We start from the raw sequence: 18,248 nt of genomic DNA on the forward strand, positions 1-18,248 counted from the left end.
CATCTACATATTGTACTAGTGTGGAGCCCTTAAAGGTAATAGAGGCCAGATCCTGCTGTAAAATTTGGGAAAATAATGTGGGACTGTCTACAAATCCCTGTGGGAGTCTAGTCCAGGTCCACTGTCTATTTTTCCAGGTAAAAGCAAATAAATATTGGAAGTCCTCATGTACTGGTATGGAGAAAAAGGCAGAGCAAAGGTCTACCACTGTGAAACATGTAGATTCATAGGGAATTGAGGAAATTATCATAGCCGGATTTGCGACTATAGAATGTCTAGGAATAACATAATTATTAATCGCTCTAAGATCTTGCACAAAGCGATAAACAGGTTTACCATCTGGCCCAGGCTTGGGTTTTTTAACTGGCAAAATGGGAGTATTGCATGGAGAGTGATGACATGGAATAATAATACCCTGGCTTTTCAAAGCCTCAATTATAGGGGTGATCCCTTCTATTGCTTCCCTAGACAATGGATACTGTGGAATGGAGGGGGGTGGTCCCCCCTTAACTTTAAAGGTAACAGGCATGGCAGACTTAAGGAGCCCCACCTCATTAGGGGATGAGGCCCATAAAGACTCAGGAATGTCAGAGGGGATTTTGGATACCTCCCCTGCTGTTCCTTGAGCTTCTGTAAGTAAAATTGGTAATAAATGAACAGTATCCTCTGGCAATTGTAAGGAGACAGCCCCATCTGGAGCACAAGATATGGTTGCTCTAAGCTTGCAAAGGAGATCACGACCTAATAAATTTACAGGGGCATCAGGCATGAGTAAAAATGAATGTTCCACTGTTAAGGGCCCCATAGATACCATGCGAGGATTCAATTTTGCCACTCTCTGGCTCTTTCCTGAGACTCCCACTACATTCAAAAATCCTACAGGTCTACACCCAGCATCTGGTTTGCTTACTAATACTGATTTAGAGGCTCCTGTGTCTAGCAGACAATCATAATAAGTCTCCCCCACTTTTAAGGTGACATGTGGTTCATTACTCTGGGGAGGTGAATGGACTGGCACAAGTGCATTCAAAAAATCTGGATCTGGGAATATATGGCTTTCATTATCTATGTTCCATTCCTCCCCAAGACACCATCATTCCTGTGTCCTCTTCTGAGGGGGGTCTTGGTTACCATTATTCTGGTACTGCCTTTCTGTATTCCTCCAAAAAGATCTATTTCTATTTTGATTTCGCCTGTAATTAGAATTAGAATTTCTTCTCCAAGTCCTACATTCTCTCAATTCATGCCCCTCCTTACGACAGTAACAACACACCTTAGTGTCCTTGTTCCGGTGTCCACATGGCTGACTAGGAATCGCTGGTGCCAGAATGCTCTGTTTAGGGTGATCTGGATCTTCCTCACGTGAGTCAAAGACATAATTTGCAAGTTCCTTAATTCTATCTACTGAGAGATTTCTCCAGTCTGGACATTGTTTCAGAAAGTATCTGCGTATTTCTGGCAGTGAATTATAAACAAATGTGTTGAGAATGATACAGGAATCTCTTAAATCTACTGGATCCAATCTGGTGTACTGTCTAGCGGCCTCACAAAGTCTATCATAAAATCTGTTTGGTCTTTCATTAGCCTCCTGAGGTAGGCTTAAAAATTTCTGCCAGTTTTCCGGTTTTCTAGAGCAAGATTCCATTCCCTTCAGAAGTGTTTCTCTAGCATCTTTTAATCTTTGGAAATCCCTATCATCATTATAATTCCACTCTGGATCCTTTAGAGGCCATTCCACATCGGCCTTACCTTTCGCAACAAGGGCATTTCCTGCTGAGATAATATCTGTAATCTCAGTTGGGGACAGTAAAGTTTCCAAAAGGCAAGTAACATCAGCCCAACTGGGTTGATATGCATTAAATATAGTCCTTAACTGTGAAATTACAGTGTTTGGATTTTTCTCAAAACTAGGGATGATTGATTTCCATGCGCTCAAGTCACTTGGTCTAAAGGGGCTATATTTTCTGACTTGAATTGGCACTCCCTTCTTACTATGTTCTATAGCTTCCTGCAGAGGGAGTAGTTTCTGCTGATCTGATTCTGAACTTGGATCATCTCTAGTAGAAACAGCCATTTTGAGGTCTCTCTCCATATGTGAGAGTTTCCCCCACATCATAACAATGATAATAACAAAAACAATGATAATAACAAAAACAAAAAAAAAACAACAAAAAAAAATAAAATCCTTAGTCGTATGAACTATGGATGTGGTATTAAAAGGTATTTCAATTGCAGGCATAAAATTTCTACTTATATTAAACGTATTTTCCCAAAGATTCTCACGTATACTATTATACAAAAAACTTTTTGCTGCCTGAATGAGGAAAAAACCAATAATGTTATGAAGGACCATTGAATAAACTATTCCTCTAAGTCGGGATGTTATGCTGTCCCAATACATTCCGATGAGAAAAATCAAAGGGATGGTAGAATATTCGAGCATCTTGCCCTTTAAACTGGGCTGGCTTTTCTGTTTAAAGCAAGACTTTTAGAGGCTTAAAGTCTTTAAGGGAGATTAGACAAAGGGAAAGTCCGCGGGGGGGGGGGGGGGGTATTTGGAAAATCCACCGAATTAGCCGGCTTATGGCCAAACTAGGGAGGGTGGGAGGGTCCTTAAGGTCCCTTCGGGGTCGCCAAACTGTGAGATTTAAAATTGGATATTAGATCATAAATCTCCCCTACTTAACCCTTCCCTTAATTCATCTCCCAGACTAGTAAATGGAAGAAGCTTCTGGTTTTCTAGATAGAGCCTTTATTGTATATAAGGTGTTGTTGATTAGAAGGATAGGAAAACAGAAATACAGTACAAATCGTCTTAAATCTAGGCTGTCTATATTCCTTATAAAAACTCACCAAACCGATTTAGGCCACCTTTGGAGTGAGTCAGACCGTCTGTGCCGCGCCGCCCGGAGTCCCGCCAAGCCGGCAAAAAAAAGGCTACTCCCGTTCTCTCCACCCCGGAAGTCAAAAAAAACCCGGCAGGCAGTCTGACATGCGCAGCAGGCGCACTGCACCCGGCAGGCAGTCTGACATGCGCAGCAGGCGGACTGCACCCGGCAGGCAGTCCGACATGCGCAGCAGGCAGACCGCTCATCTCCTCCCCAAAAGGGTGGTCCCTGAAAAACTGGCGTCTTTCACTTATCCTAACCGACTGTTAAAAACTTTCATATTTTACCACAGGGGGTTTCGATGAATATTCTGTCTGTCTCTCCAGAAAACTTCACAACATTCTTAAAGATTGTTCATAATGGTACCCATGGGTAATATCAAAGTCAGTGATATATGATCATAAAAGTATAGAGATAAAAGGCACATCAGAAATCATCTGAGATGCACACTGCCTCTACCACCATATCACAATGATGTCATGGAAAAAGTGCTGGGCCTGTAATAAGACAACCTGGGTCCAAATCAATGCCTTATCACTTAATAAATGTGTGACTGAACAACTCAGTGATTCCTCATCTGTATAATGAGATTGGATTAGATGACTGCTAAAGGCTGTTCCAACTTTATATTTATGATCCTATCATCTGCTATAAACCAAACCCAAAGAATTAATCCCATCTGTGGTTGCTGTTCAGTCATTTGAATCATGTCTGACTCTTCATGACCTCATTTGGAGTCTTCTTGGAAAATATATTGGAGTGATTTCCCATATCTTTCTCCAACTCACTTTACACATGAGGAAACTGAGGAAAAAAAGGCTAAGCTGTTCAGGGTAACATAGCTAGTCTGAGGCCAGATTTGAACTCATGGAGATGAGTCTTTCTGACTACAGGCACACCGCTCTATCCATTGCACCTATTACCTGCCCCATCTCATTTACCAGACACACCAAATTATTCTTTTCTCTTTGATAATTTGCTATCATAAAGAATATGTTTCTCAAGAAAACTACCCATTCTATTTCTGAAGATCTTCAATTGTTAAGAAGTGTTTCTTCATATTAATTTCAAATCACTTGTCCTAGTTATGGGCCACCTAGGCAAACCCTCTTCCATATGTCAATCTATCATATATTTGAAGGCAGATATCACTTATTTACTAAATCTTCACTTCTCTAGGCTAAACATTCCTAGTCTTTAAACCTCATATGGCATAGCTTCAAGTCCCCTCAGTATCCTATTTCCCCCCTCTCATGGGCACATTCTAGTTTGTCAATGGGCCTTCTAAAACATGGTTCACAGAACTAACGATAGCATCCCAGATATAGTTTGATCAGAGTGAATACATCAAGACTATCACCTTCCTTTAAGGAGCATTAAATTACTACTAATGTAGTCTATGATTTCATTATCTTTTTGGCTACATCATGATACTGATTAATTATATTGACCTTGCCGTCCAATCAAATTTCCAAGCATTATTCACAGAAACCGATTTCTGGCCACATTGCTCCTATCCTATTGCAGTTTGCTTTTTGAAAGCATCTGTATGATATCACATGTATTTCTATTAAATTTCATTTTATTCACATTAGTTGACTTTTCTAGCCTTTAGAGTTTTTTGTACCTCAATTTCATATTAACAGTGTAATATTTATTCACTACAGCTGTATAGTATCCACAAATTAGATAATCATGTTGTCTATATGTTCCTAAAAGTCAGTGGGGGGAGGGGGAAATATCAAAAAGAACAGGACCCCAAAAAAAGTCTTATGGTATTCCATTAAACAAAAACATTTGTAAGTGGCTAAAATTAGCTTTGGGTGCCCCAAACAAGCTGCCCCTCCCCCATCACAAGTACTCTCCCCAGAACTGCCCCAGGCACATAAGCCCTGTTCAGCAGGGATACTCACAGAAAACCCATGCACAACCCGGGTTTCTTGGCCCAGCCTCTGGCTCCGGGCACGCCCAGCAGAGGGGCTTAGTGACCCTGCTGTCCTTGGACACCTGCCCTGGGCATGGCCAGGGAATTAGCTTGGGGGGCTGAAGGTTTCTGAGAGAAATAAGGGTTATATAGCCTGAGGGGGAAAGTTGAGATTGGGGATTCTACAGAGACAGAGAGGGAGGAAGAGTGAAGGAGAGGAGGAGTGAAGAGGAATGCTATGGAGAGCAGGCCTAGCTGACAGTGAAAGGGGAAGACTGAGAAAGGGGTCAGCAGGGAGGACTGAGAAAGGAAATGCAGTTCAGGGGTTGTCAGCTGCATTGGCAGTGGCCAGTCATGTCCACAGGCAAGGGACGTGGGAGGAGATTTCATGGTTGCAGCGAGAAAGTTAAACATGCACTCAGATTATATTATTCTACTTCTGTTCTTATTTCTAAGTTTAGTCACCTCAATAAACCCTGGTATTTGTTTAAATTGAAAGGAGTTTTTAATCTTTTTTTCCTATCAGTCTGGGAGAGGCAGTGTGGGAGGGGGAGGCTTCTAATTGACTCTTCCCATATTAAATTAAAAGTTTATAGATAGTTATAGTTTTTTCAGATAGCCAGCCAGCCAAGAGTTAACAGATTAGGGTCCAGTTAAAATTTTACACATTCAAATTGGCATCATTATATTAAACATATTTTGGGGGTCTTGTGAGGGCCAAATTTAATATATGCAGAGTTAATTGGGTGGCTAACTGAAATATTGGGATCCCAGAAATAATGAGGGTCCTCAAGGTTCAAAGCTCCCTCCCCTCCAAAATGCTTTTTTAGATATTTCTCCTAGACCAATAAGAAAAGAGCCTAATAGCTTCTATTCCACAAATAAATCAGGTTTTATTAATGAGAATAAAGTAATCAGCAAAGTTGAAATTAATAAAATAAGACAAGGGAACAGGGGAAAGAAAATATGGATAATTCTCCTAGCTCTAACCTAAGTCTATTCAAAAGAGCATAGATTGTATTTTAACTCACCACCTGGGGCTTGTAGCTTCAATGGAAAGAGCAGCTTACAGCCAGTCTTGAATGACTTATCTGCTGCTGCTCCTGCTTGCACCACCATGAGGAAAGACAATTCCAGAAGAGCAGCGAGTTCTCCTCAGTGAACTTTCAATCTTCCTCCCACAAAAGGGAAGGTCCTTCAAAAACTGCCTATGGAGAATGGTTTCTCCTTTGACTTCAGCAGCATATATCCCTTCAGGGCAGGCCAGGTGTAGCCTCTCCCAATGAGTCAACCAAATGCTAATAATCTTAGCACAATCCCCTCTTTGTTTCTTTGAGGAACACAGGGTGTTTCCTTGATGAAACAGTTAAAAATAACAGAATATAATACCCTATGCTAACAAACAATATGTTAATAACAATATAGAAAAGGGAGAAAGGGGAATTTTGTCCAGAGGGGCCATGCCACATGAACTGGCACTTTGACACTGCCTGCAGAGGGAGGGCCTCTTCAGAGAATACATGTTTAAAATGGTGTATATAATAACAGAAAAGAAAAAGAAAAACAATAAAACAAAATGGTTCATTTAAAGTTTTTGACATCCTGTCTTCTTGGAGTGGTGAGATGTCATCAGGAAAATGACTTTGGTTTGGACTCTGGTTGTCTCTGGACTCACTTCTTTAGCTGTTGAACTGCTGGCTTTTCACTAATCCTTAGCATAGCATTATCAATGATCAAATTAAACAGTGAGAGTTCTTCAAAATATAACTCATACTCAAATTATATATATATATATATATATATATATATATATATATATATATATATATATATATATATATATATATATATATTACATTACCCACCTTTTTGGAGGATTTATACCCATATAATACAGAGTTGAGGCAGTTATGCAATCTATAACACTTCTTACCACCATGTGTCTGGATCAAGGCCAAATTTAGAAATGTTTCTGTGATGATACCTGAAAATATTATGGAAAGGTTACCATACCATATCTCATGGTTCTGAAACATACAGCAATTGTGCCAGGCCACAGGTTTTAGGAGGGAGAGAGGAAGAAACTAGACTATGTCCAGCAATTGTGGTCTATATAGTCGCCATCATAAGCAAACTATGGAGTACCTGAATGTTTACCTTATCCAGACACACCTAAATGTATTTTCATTGAATCAAGTTTTTTTCATATTACCCAGAAGGATATTAGGAAATGTTATCAAAAGCCATGCTTACATTTCTACATTTATGCTAGAATCTGATTTAGTAACTCTTTCTAAAATAAAAATGAAGTTAGTCTGAAATGACATGTCCTTAATCTTTGCATAATTTCAATGGAACAAACCTTGGACCTTAAGTCAGAAAAGCTGAGTTCAAATTCTACCTCTAATATTTGCTACTATGTGACCAAAGGCAAGTCATCTAAACTCTCAGGAACATCAGTCTCATCATCTGTAAAATGAAGGATTGGCCTGACTAGATGGCTTTTAATATCTTTTCCAATGTTAGATCCATGATCCTATGATATTCCCCTTACAAAACTCATAAGTTCAATAATAATAATAATAATAATAATAATAATAATAATAATAATAATAATAATAATAATAATAAGTTCTGGAATAGTCTCCATCAATATAAATGTGCTGAGACATTATTTGCTAGCTTATGTTCCATTAACACCTCTACCATACACTCTCATTCTTCAGTGATTATTGGAAATATTTCGTATCCATAAATTCTTTCATTTTGTCAAAATCTACATTTTCATTTCTAACTTCTCACTTATCTTTAATTTTTATTCTTATTCGATATCTTCTAGGATGAAGATCATTTTCCCTATCTAGAAAACATGAATATCTTTTTCTTTCTCCATTTCCCTTAAGCACAGAATTATGCCTTCCCTCATTAATATTTATTTTCATACAACATAGTGGGATTTTTTGTTTGTTTTTGTTGTTGGGGGTGATAGTTTTATTTTCTACTGAGTCTATCAGAGGAAAAAGTTTCTGCCCAGCTGTAATCTCCCTGCTGCAATTCTTATAGAACTTCCCAACTCCTGCTTTTTGCCTCAGTTACTTCTCCTTGCTTCCTTTGTTTTTATGTGCCTTTTTAAAATATGAGTCCATGGACTATCTCCCTTTGTTGATACAATATCCTCCTATCTAAGGAGAACTATCTAAGTTTCTACCTTATCTTATATATGCAATTTGATTACCCCCAAGAAGTTTGCATGACATAGAGTATTTAGGTGAAGAACAAAAAAGAAAACAAATTAGTTCATATTGTGGTGATTAATGAGAAGGCAAATAGTATTGGAAAAATATTGGTAGCTCTGGAGTCAGGAGAGAGGCGGGCTCACATCTCAGATCTGTTATTGAACATAAGCCAGGCATTGATTCTTATTTTTTTTTAAATTAAAATAGGGATTCTAATACTTGAATTGTCTATTACAGAGTTGTGGTGAGGAAAGTGTTTTTGTAAAATTTAAATTGCCTTATGAATAGGAACTGCTCCTATTCAATTTTCCTTTTCGTAGGAAAGAACACTGACTTTGGAATCACAGGACCTCAGTTCAAATCCCAGCTCTAATACTTAGGATTCATGTGAATAGTCCTTATTTCACTCATTTATAAAATAAGAGATTTGGATTACATGACTTCTGAGGACCCTTCCAACTCTAGATTGATTATTTTAAACACATTGAATTTATGTTTAAACAACAATATGAAAATATGAAGAATAATACTACTGAGGATGCTGTTTTATTGGTTACTTAATTTTTTATAAGGCCTAGATTTACAAGGCCTGTTCTTTCCAGGTTGCCTCTGGTGGTATCACTGGTTTCCACCTGAATCACCAGGAGTGTTACTTGGCTTCAGATTTGAAAAGTCTCGCACATCCTGAAGATAAGCTCAGAAAAATACTGCACATCTCTCAGTTGGTCATGTAAGGTTGAAATATGGATCCTTGCAGACTATCCAGAAGGTGGTCCTCTACTGTATTGCCCCATCTCTTTTTCTTGAAGCATTTATGATTTCTTAAAAATCTCTACATTTCCCTCTCCATCTTTTTATTTAGCATGTGAAGGTGCTTCTGACTCAACAGGCCATGACTATCCTCTTAAGAAAGATTTTTTTACCTATTACATGGTCTCAGATGCTAAGAGGAAAAAGGGAAGTTCTTTCTTCCTTCCTTCCTCCCTCCATCCCTTTCTTCCTTCCTTCCTATATTCCTTCTTTGTTTCCTTTCTACCTGTTCTCAACACTATGGAATAAGGCAGAGATTTCCAATAAGTTTAGATTTTTTTTCCTTCTTTTACTCTTTCTTGTGAGATAGCTTGGGATAGCAGAGAGAACCAGCTTAAAGTCTCAAAGTTATGGATTCAAATTCTACTTGATACATACTAACTATAAGACCCTGGGCAAATTATTTTTTTCCCTTTGATCACTTCTTTTTATTTTATTTATTTATTTGAAGTTTTGAGTTCCAAATTCTAAACCTCTCTCATTCTCTTCCTCTCTACCCTCCCCCTCCCTGAGGTGGTAAGCAATCAGATATAGGTTATACATGTGTGCAGTCATGTAAAAATTGCCATATTAATCATTTTATATAAAGAGACTCAAGTGAAAAAAAAGAAAATGCAAAATAGCATTCTTCAGTCTGTGTTCAGTCAATATCAGTTCTTTCCCTGGAGGTGGGTAGTGTGCTTCATCATTAGTCCTTTGGGATTTTCTTGGATCATCATATTGCTGAGAGTAGTTAAGTTATTCACAATTGCTCATAGAACAATAATGCTGTCACTGTGCACAATGTCCTCCTGTTTCTGCTCACTTTACTAAACATCAGTTCATATGAGTCTTTCCAGGTTTTTTTGAAATCATCGTGATTGTCATTTCTTATAGCACACTAATATTCTATTATAATCATATACCACAGCTTGTTCAGTCATTCCCTAATTGATGGGCATACCTTCAATTTCAAATTCTTAGCCACCACAAAGAGTTGCTATAAATATTTTTGTAATTTTTTTCCTTTTGTCTTTTTCACAGTTACTATTGTTAACTGTTTCCCTACATCCTATACCCTTCCCCATGTTATTTACTCTATTATCTATCTTCTTTCACCCTTATGCTCCTCAAAGAGGATTTTCTTCAGATTGTGCCCTCCCCCAATCTACTCTCCCTTCTTTCACCCCTCAGCCCTTATGCCCTTCCCCTCCTACTTTCCTGCATGGTTATATATAGATTACTCCACCCAACTGAGTGTGTATGTTGTTCTCTACTGGAGCCAACTCTGATGTGATTAAGGTCTTTGAGCAAATTCTGATGAGTGTAAGGCTCATTCACTGCCTAGCTCAAATAGATTGCTCCATCCAATTGAGTGTGTATTTTAATCCCTCCTTGAGTCACCTCTGATGAAATTAAGGTCTTTTGGCCAATTCTTATGAGTGTAAGGCTCATTCACTGCTCTGCTCTGCTTCCATCTCTCCCCTACTCCATAAACCCTTTCCTGTTTCTTTTAGGTGGGATTTCACCCCATTCCATCTCTCCCCTTCCCCCTGCCCTGGTGCAATCCTCTCACCCCTCAATTTTACCCTAAAGATGTCATCATGGGGCAGCTACGTGACACAGTGGACAAAGTACCCACCCTGGACACAGGCAGACCAGAGCCTATATCTGGACCCAGTCACAAGACACTCACCCACTGCTCAACACTGGGCATGTCACCAAACTCTGACCAACATATAGAAAAAAAAAGATAAGCAAAAAATAAAATGCTTGGGCCAGCTAGGTGGTGCAGTGGATAGAGCACCGGCCCTGAAGTTAGGAGTACCTGAGTTCAAATCCAGCCTCAGACACTTAACACTTACTGTGTGACCCTGGGCAAGTCACTTAACCCCAATTGCCTCACTAAAAAAAAATAAATGAAAAAAAATAAAATGCTTTACAGATATAATCCCTTCATAATCAATTCTCCCTTCTGCCATCTGTCTAAATTTATTTCTGTCATCTGACCTAATACTGAGAAATTTCTTATGAGTTAGACATATCATTTCCTATGTAGGAAAGTAAACAGTTCAATCTTTTAAAATAAATTGTGATTTCTTTTTCCTGTTTACCTCTTTATGCTTCTCTAGGGTCTTGTATTTGAAAGTCAAATTTTCTATTCAGTTCAGGCCTTTTCATCAAAAATACCTGAAAGTCCTCTTTTTCATTGAAGTTCCATTTTTTGCCATGAAAGTTTATAGACAGTTTTGATGGGTAGTTGATTTTTGGTTGCAATCCTAATTACTTTGCCTTCTGGAATATCATATTCCATGCCCTCTTGTCCTTTAATGTAGAAACTGCTAGATCTTGTGCTATCCTGACTGTGGCTCCACAGTACTTGAATTGTTTCTTTCTTGTTGCTTGTAATATTTTTTCCTTTACCTGGGGGCTCTGGAATTTTTCTATAATATCCCTAAGAGTTTTCATTTGGGGATCTCTTTCAGGAGGTGATCACTGAATTCTTTCAATTTCTATTTTAACCTTCTGCTTCTAGAATAACAGGCAATTTCCCCTATTTCCTGGAAGATTATGTCTAAGCTCATTCCTTGATCGTGGTTTTCAGTTTGTCCAATAATTTTCAAGTTATCTCTCTTGAATCTATTTTCCAGGTCAGCTGTTTTTCCCAGGAGATATTTCACATTGCTCTCTATTTTTTTTTTTTTACTCATTTGGATTTGCTTTTTTTGTCTTGAATTCCCATAAAGGCATTTGCTTCTATTTGCTCAATCCTAATTTTTAAGCAATGATTTTATTCAGAGAGTTTTTGTACCTCCTTTTCCATTTGGCCAATTTGTCTTTTCAAGCTGCTGACTTTTTTATGATCCTTCTTCATCACTCTCATTTCTCTTTCCATTTCTTCCTCTACCTCTCTTTTCCCTCTACCTCTATTACTTTATCTTCACCATCATTTTTGAGTGCTTCTATGTCCTGAAACCAATTCATATTTTTCATGGAAGCTTTGTATGTATGAGCCTTGCTGCTGCTATCCTCTTCTGAGGGTCCACCTTGATCTTCCTTGTCACTAAAGAAACTTCCTATGGTCCACGTCTTTCTCTGTCTACTCATCTTGCCCGTCTTTTACTTGACTTTTAACTCCTTCTTAAAGTGGGGCACTGCTTCCAGAATTTACTGTCCCAAACTTTAAGGGGTCTAAGGTGGAATGATTTAAGGAGAGACAGATTATTCACTCACCTGGCCTGTTCTCTGCTCTATAGATAACCCCAGGCCAACTTGCTAATTAACCAAGCAGCAAATCTGTATGCTGTGGTTGTTAACTCTAACCAGGCTGCACCTTCCCCAACCTGGGCCACTGCCATTCAAGCCTACTTCCTGGTTCCCAGCAGGGGTGATACACCCAAGTTCTGCTTTAGCATCAGCAGAGACCCCTGTAATCTCCCCCCAGCCATCCACTCAGCTCTCTCACTAGACCATGAGCTCAGTTCCAGATAACACTGTCACTGCAGCTGACTTAGAGGCTCTTGCGGGGGGGGGGGGGGGCTCTTTCTCTGGCCCAGCCTGCCTGGGACTCTGAGAAAATTATTTAACCTCTCAACATTATGGACAATGTATAGCCCTTTTTAAAAGCTATTTATTGCAGAGAATGCTGCACCCTATACTGGGGCAGCAACCTGTCACATCAACCTCACAATACATCATAAAAGGAAATAGATCCTGTAGAGAGAGAGTCATTGCTACCAACTGCCAACCCCCTGGCACACACTTGGCAGGAAATCCAGATTAGCCAAAACACAAAGGTGGCCTGTGGGACAAGAAGCATCATGTATCCAGTGAGTCAAACCACCCCACCACCTTAACCACCATGTCTCCTTAGACAATGATGAATATTGCAAAGGACACTGACCCCAAGACATTTATGAATATCCATTTCCCCTCAACAATCAGACCTTCTTGCAGCCCCCAGAGTCATCAAAGAAGGGACAACATTTTGTGGAGAAGGGCCCTACTTTCCTCACCACCAATAAAAACTATTGATAAGATGCCATCAATAGGCAGATGGGAATAGGATCCCTGAGAGTGACATAATCCCCCACAGTGAGCAACATTTTTTTTTTTTTTGCTTTCATCATAACTTTCCTGGCCAACATCTTTCTGGGGAAGTAGCCGCATGGAAGAGTCAGTCACCCCTATCAATTATCAACCCAACTGCCATACACAGGGCAGGCAAGCAAGCTTAGTTGAAGCATTAAAGGACTCTGAGTAAAGACAGGAAGCAGAATTTCGTAAGTAAGTCAAACTATTGCCACCACCACCAACAACACATTGACTACTGTCACTCCTCAGAATGAAAAGGAGAAAGAACAAGATCCTGAACCCAAGAGCCTTAGGAATAGCTGTATAACCAGACCTGTTTCTGGCCCAGGGGCATTAGCCAACATCCTTAGAAGTAACCCCAGTGGGGATGTGGCCTGGCAATTGCCCTTTTGTGTATTACAGTCATCGCTGCTGAACATCTGAAAAAAAAAAAAATAAAGTTCTTGCCACCAAAGTCCATATTAATGTCAAATGGTTCTATATCAAAAACTGGTAAGATTTTATCAGCAAAAATGATATTAAATAAAAGGCATTGTCATCTGCTTTTATGCTGTACAGTATGGGCCATGAGGACTTTTCATTTTCCTTACAGCTGAAAACTTCCATATGTGTTGCCTCTCCCATTAGACTGAGGGCTCCTTGAAAGCAGAAAAAAAATTATATATATATAGGTAAATATTATTTGTGGTAAAGATTAATATTCCTGTTTTTAGCTAACTCATTTGGGAGGGGCCACACCTGGCCCGCTCTGAGGCTATGTATGCTACTGAGCTCAGAAAGGCAGTTTTTGAAAGACCACCCCTTTTGGGGAAGGAAAGATTAAATGCTCCCTGAAGGGAGGAGGAGGGCTGCTTCCAGAACTCTAGATGGCTTCCGGGAACAATAGGCTTCTTCCAGAATGCAAGCTCGCTCTCGGGGCTCTCTCTCTGGCAACTCCCCTTATGGTGGCACATGTTTGCACTGTCTCTGGTGGCTGCTGACTGCTGGTGCAAGCAACTGTAAACAGCCTGGGGTTCAGTGAGTTAATTACAGAAAACCCTAAATTCCTTTGAACTAGCTTAATTGGAAACAGTCTGAGGATCACATAGGCTAAGAGTTAAGAACATTTCTCTGTATTTCTATTTTCCTATTTCCTTATCTTTGATTTTTTTATTAGTTTCACCTTTGTCGTTTAATTAATTCCCAAGTAATAAAATCTGATCCTTTTGTGAACTAAAGCTTAGAGGCTCCTTTATTATTGACCTGGGAGTAATATGTAAAAAGGGCAGTTCAGAGTGGAGGGAGAACCTAAAAGGTCCCTGATATTTCCAGGACCCCAATATTAATGTGTCACCTAAATAACGCTCCATATATCAAATTTTGGCCCTCAAAATATATATGTATACACATATGTATATATACATATACACAGATACACCCATATATGTCTATGTGCATATATACCATACATATATACATGCATATACAAATGTGTGTATATGTATGTGTATGTATATGTATGTGTGTATATGTATGTGTGTATACACACATACACACATACTTATGAAGTAAAGCAAACAGTGTTATTTGTCCAGGTACACACAGCTAGTAAGTTTCTGAGGCTGGATTTAGACTCATTAAGATGAGTCTTCCTGATGTCATGACTAGTACTATATCTCTTTTTTCATCTACCTGCCCTGCTTTGCACATAGTGTAAGCAATTAATAAATGTTTTCATTCATTCATTGGTAGAAAAAAGTTTCCTCACTTAGAAATTCTTCATACTAATGAAAACACAGGTCTACTCTTTATCCCTTATTCTTAATCTAAGTACCCAGCTGTTCTGATTCAGATGTAAGTATCTTCTTCACATTTGTGGCCAAGATCAATAGGTAGGACAAATGTTAATATTCTCCATTATACAGAAGAAGAAACTTAATGATATAGAAGCAAAGTGGCACGCTCAGTAAACAGAAATTATTAGCAACAAAGCAGAAACTGGAAACTAGGTCTTCAGATGTCTAGTCTTCAGCACAATCTTTTAGATCACCATATCTTCCAAATTGCATCCCATGGAGTCCCTGTGTTATAAGTGATATGAAAAATTAAAAATGGGAATTTAAAAAAAGTTATTTAGTGATATCTTCTATTAAAATATTAAACTTGAAATGATTCCTGTAATAGATATATTTAATAAAAAACAATTTGAATTTGAAAACTAGTTATTCATTTCTATATTGTGCTCAAAAATTTCCGCCAAGTTCCTTTATTCTAAAACCCCAGTCTCCCTAGCCCCTCGAAGTCTCAGGATAACATTTTCTGTATTCATTAGTAATCTTTTAAATCCTGAAGTACTTCATAACCACCACCAAACTGACGTTTATTCTACAACCTTGATCAAATATAATTCGTGAAGGTCACCAATGACCTTTTAATTTTCAATTCCTATGCCTTTTTCTTATTCCCTGTTCTCTTTGATATCTCCACTATATTTACCATCACTGACCAGACACTCTTACTAGTCTCTATTTTTGCTTCAGAAATCTCACACTCTGATTTTCTTTCTCCTTATGTAATTATTCTTCCCTTGAGTAACACAGTGAATAGATTGCTGCACCTTAAGTTAGGAGACTTTATGAAACTTGAAATTGGGAAGTACTTCTGAGCAGATTTTCACTATGAAGTACCCTTGTAGTCTTTTCACCCACTCCAAGCTTCCAGTGCCACTTAAGAGCATCTCAGTGTCTGTGTCTATCTATGAGTTTGTGGCAAATGTGTCTACAAATCCAGGACAAGAATGTGTGGAAGCAGGAGAAATTGGAACACAAAGATTTTTTAGAAAATCGATGTCAAAATTTGCTTTTACATGTAATTTGGAAAATAAAAGTCTAAAATTAAAAAAAAATTAAAATTAAAAAAAGAATGCGTGGAAGCATCCTTTGTTTTCACCAGTTATGAAGACTGTTGTTTATAACTTCCAGGCTTTGGTGGATGGGGAGACTATCGTGACAAAGATACAACAAAAGCAGTAGGTCCAGCCAAATTGTGAGAATGTCATCTCACAAGACCAGGTAAATTTCTTACTAGAGCATGATAACAGCTCTGGGGACATCTTCAACCAGAATATAGAAAATCTGCCTCCTAGCCAGAAGGCTGCTGTCACTCTGAGCTACATTTAGGGCCAGCCCCTTGAGACAGATGGAACTATTTTCTTTGTGCTGCCAGCACCTATGCTATCTCCTCCAAGAGTCAGTTGAGGCTGACAGCATCACCTCTCAAATTCCCCAGGTTCCTGGCAAGGAGCTGCCCTACACATTTAATGTCAGTGTCAATGTCTGTGCTCCCAACAGCACTGAGAAGTTCCATTCCAACTGTCCTCTGAGTTCACTGGCATACTTGGAAGGTGACAAGAGAGTTGTCCTAATTTCTTTGCCTGAAGGACATCAGTTTGATCTGTATGTTGAGATTCTGGCTTACTACAGGGAGGCAAATACAACCACTGTCTCTGGCTGATGCCAAGCCTGGTTCCCTGAGGGGAGATATAGCTTTGATGGCTATTTACACCCTAGCATCCCTGAGCCCCAGAGAGAGAGAGAGCACTTCTGGCAAATTTATTTTCCTCATGGACTGCTCTGGGAGCACATCTTACCCAAGGAATAACAAGTAAAGTACATAGTGACAAAGAAACTCAGGTCCTATTGCTACAGAGTTTGTCCCTTGGCTGTTATTTTAGTGTCTATGGATTTGGATCCTACTTTGAGTCACTCCTTCCAGAAAGTATGGAGTGCACACAGCAGTCCATGGAAAAGACCATGCAGAGAGTAAAGGTTCTACAGGCTGACCAAGGAAGGACTGAAATCTTAGAGCCATGGAAGGACATTTATAGCATATTCTGCAGACAATAATACCCACAATAGTTTTTTCGTCTTCGCAGATGATGATGTTAGTGGTACATGGCAAGTCACTGCCAAAATGTAATGGCACAACCAGCATCACAGGTATTTCTCTTTTGGAATTGAAGAAGGGACTTCCACATTCCTTATTTAATGTGGGCATAGCAAAATTCATCATAGGCAAGGACAGAATGCAATCCAATACCTTCCAATCCCTAAAGTGGCCCTGCAGCAATGGTATAGGATGTCTCCCTAACCTGATCCCTACCATGTAAGCTGGAGATGACCTTGCTCTCTCCAGATCCTTCTATCATCTTCCAGGTCAAAGGTTAATCATCTATACCCAGTTGAAAGGGACAAATGCATCCAATTATCCTCAATACTCACTTTAAGGTGATGGCTTCAGGAACACAATGTCATTCTCCCTGTATTCTAAAGCAGATAACAAACTTACAGTTCATCACCTGGCTGCCAAATCCTTGATCCAGACCCTAAATAGAAACTTACTGAATGCTTCAGAAGAGGAGAAAAAAGTGGTAGATATCAGCCTCCAAATTGGGAGTCATCTCTCTAGCCTACGTTGCTATTGAGAAGGAGCTCAACAAGCCCAGTCAGGAGCCCTTAACTCTGAGGGATATTCTATTGGTCTTTACATATCCCACACCAATGAAGTGCATGCCAGGTCTTTGGGTATATCCTTGTTCCCTGATTGCTTCATGTAGTGTAGCTTCCAGGTCCTTCATCCTATAAGCCCTGTGTCCTAATGCAGTTGAAAGGGATGCCTGAGATGATAGCTATCTCTGTTTCTCAGAGTCTTCCACACTGATATCTGCCAGAAACTAAAACCCTCTAGAGTCTCCATTTTCACAGCTTATTTACCTCCAGACAATAGATGGTTCTTGGGAAATGGATGAAGCTCTGGCCTCAGTCTTGGGTGTGACTGTTCAGATTTCAATGGCTACATTTCCTGACCAGAGTAAAGATGCCCCAAGCTAGGCCACTATCTTGGGTTTGCTGTGGATATATAGTATAAGTTTGGAACCGAAGGAAGAATGGGAACTTTTGGAAAGGTAGTCTGTGGCATAGATCCAGGATTGATCTGATTCCTCACTGTAGGAATGCACCAAAGCCACCAATGCTGTCCTGAAAACATCTGTGTATCCTTCTGTCTATGACCTGTGAGAATATAAATGGAAGCTACTAAGTGTTTATCATTGGCTGTTACTCTGGCCCTTCTCTGCCGCTGTGACCTATTGGTATGGTTCCCTTCCCAGTTATGGCTTTTCCCCCATAAGGAGTAGTCAATCAGATTTAATTTGATTCATTCAAGTATTTATTAAGGACCCTACTATGATCTGGGCAGTGTGCTAGGAACTAGTGCTATAAAGACAAAAATGATAGTCCCCTCACACAAGCAGCTTACATTCTACTTGGGAAAGCAAGA

General features: G+C 39.3%; 1 pseudogene; it reads left to right on the plus strand.

Moving 5' to 3' along the window:
• Positions 1–15,589: 15,589 nt before the first annotated feature.
• LOC122755109 lies at positions 15,590–17,554 on the plus strand (annotated as a pseudogene).
• Positions 17,555–18,248: the final 694 nt, after the last annotated feature.

Source organism: Dromiciops gliroides, chromosome 4 (assembly GCF_019393635.1).
Source record: "Dromiciops gliroides isolate mDroGli1 chromosome 4, mDroGli1.pri, whole genome shotgun sequence".
Lineage (NCBI taxonomy): Eukaryota > Metazoa > Chordata > Mammalia > Microbiotheria > Microbiotheriidae > Dromiciops > Dromiciops gliroides.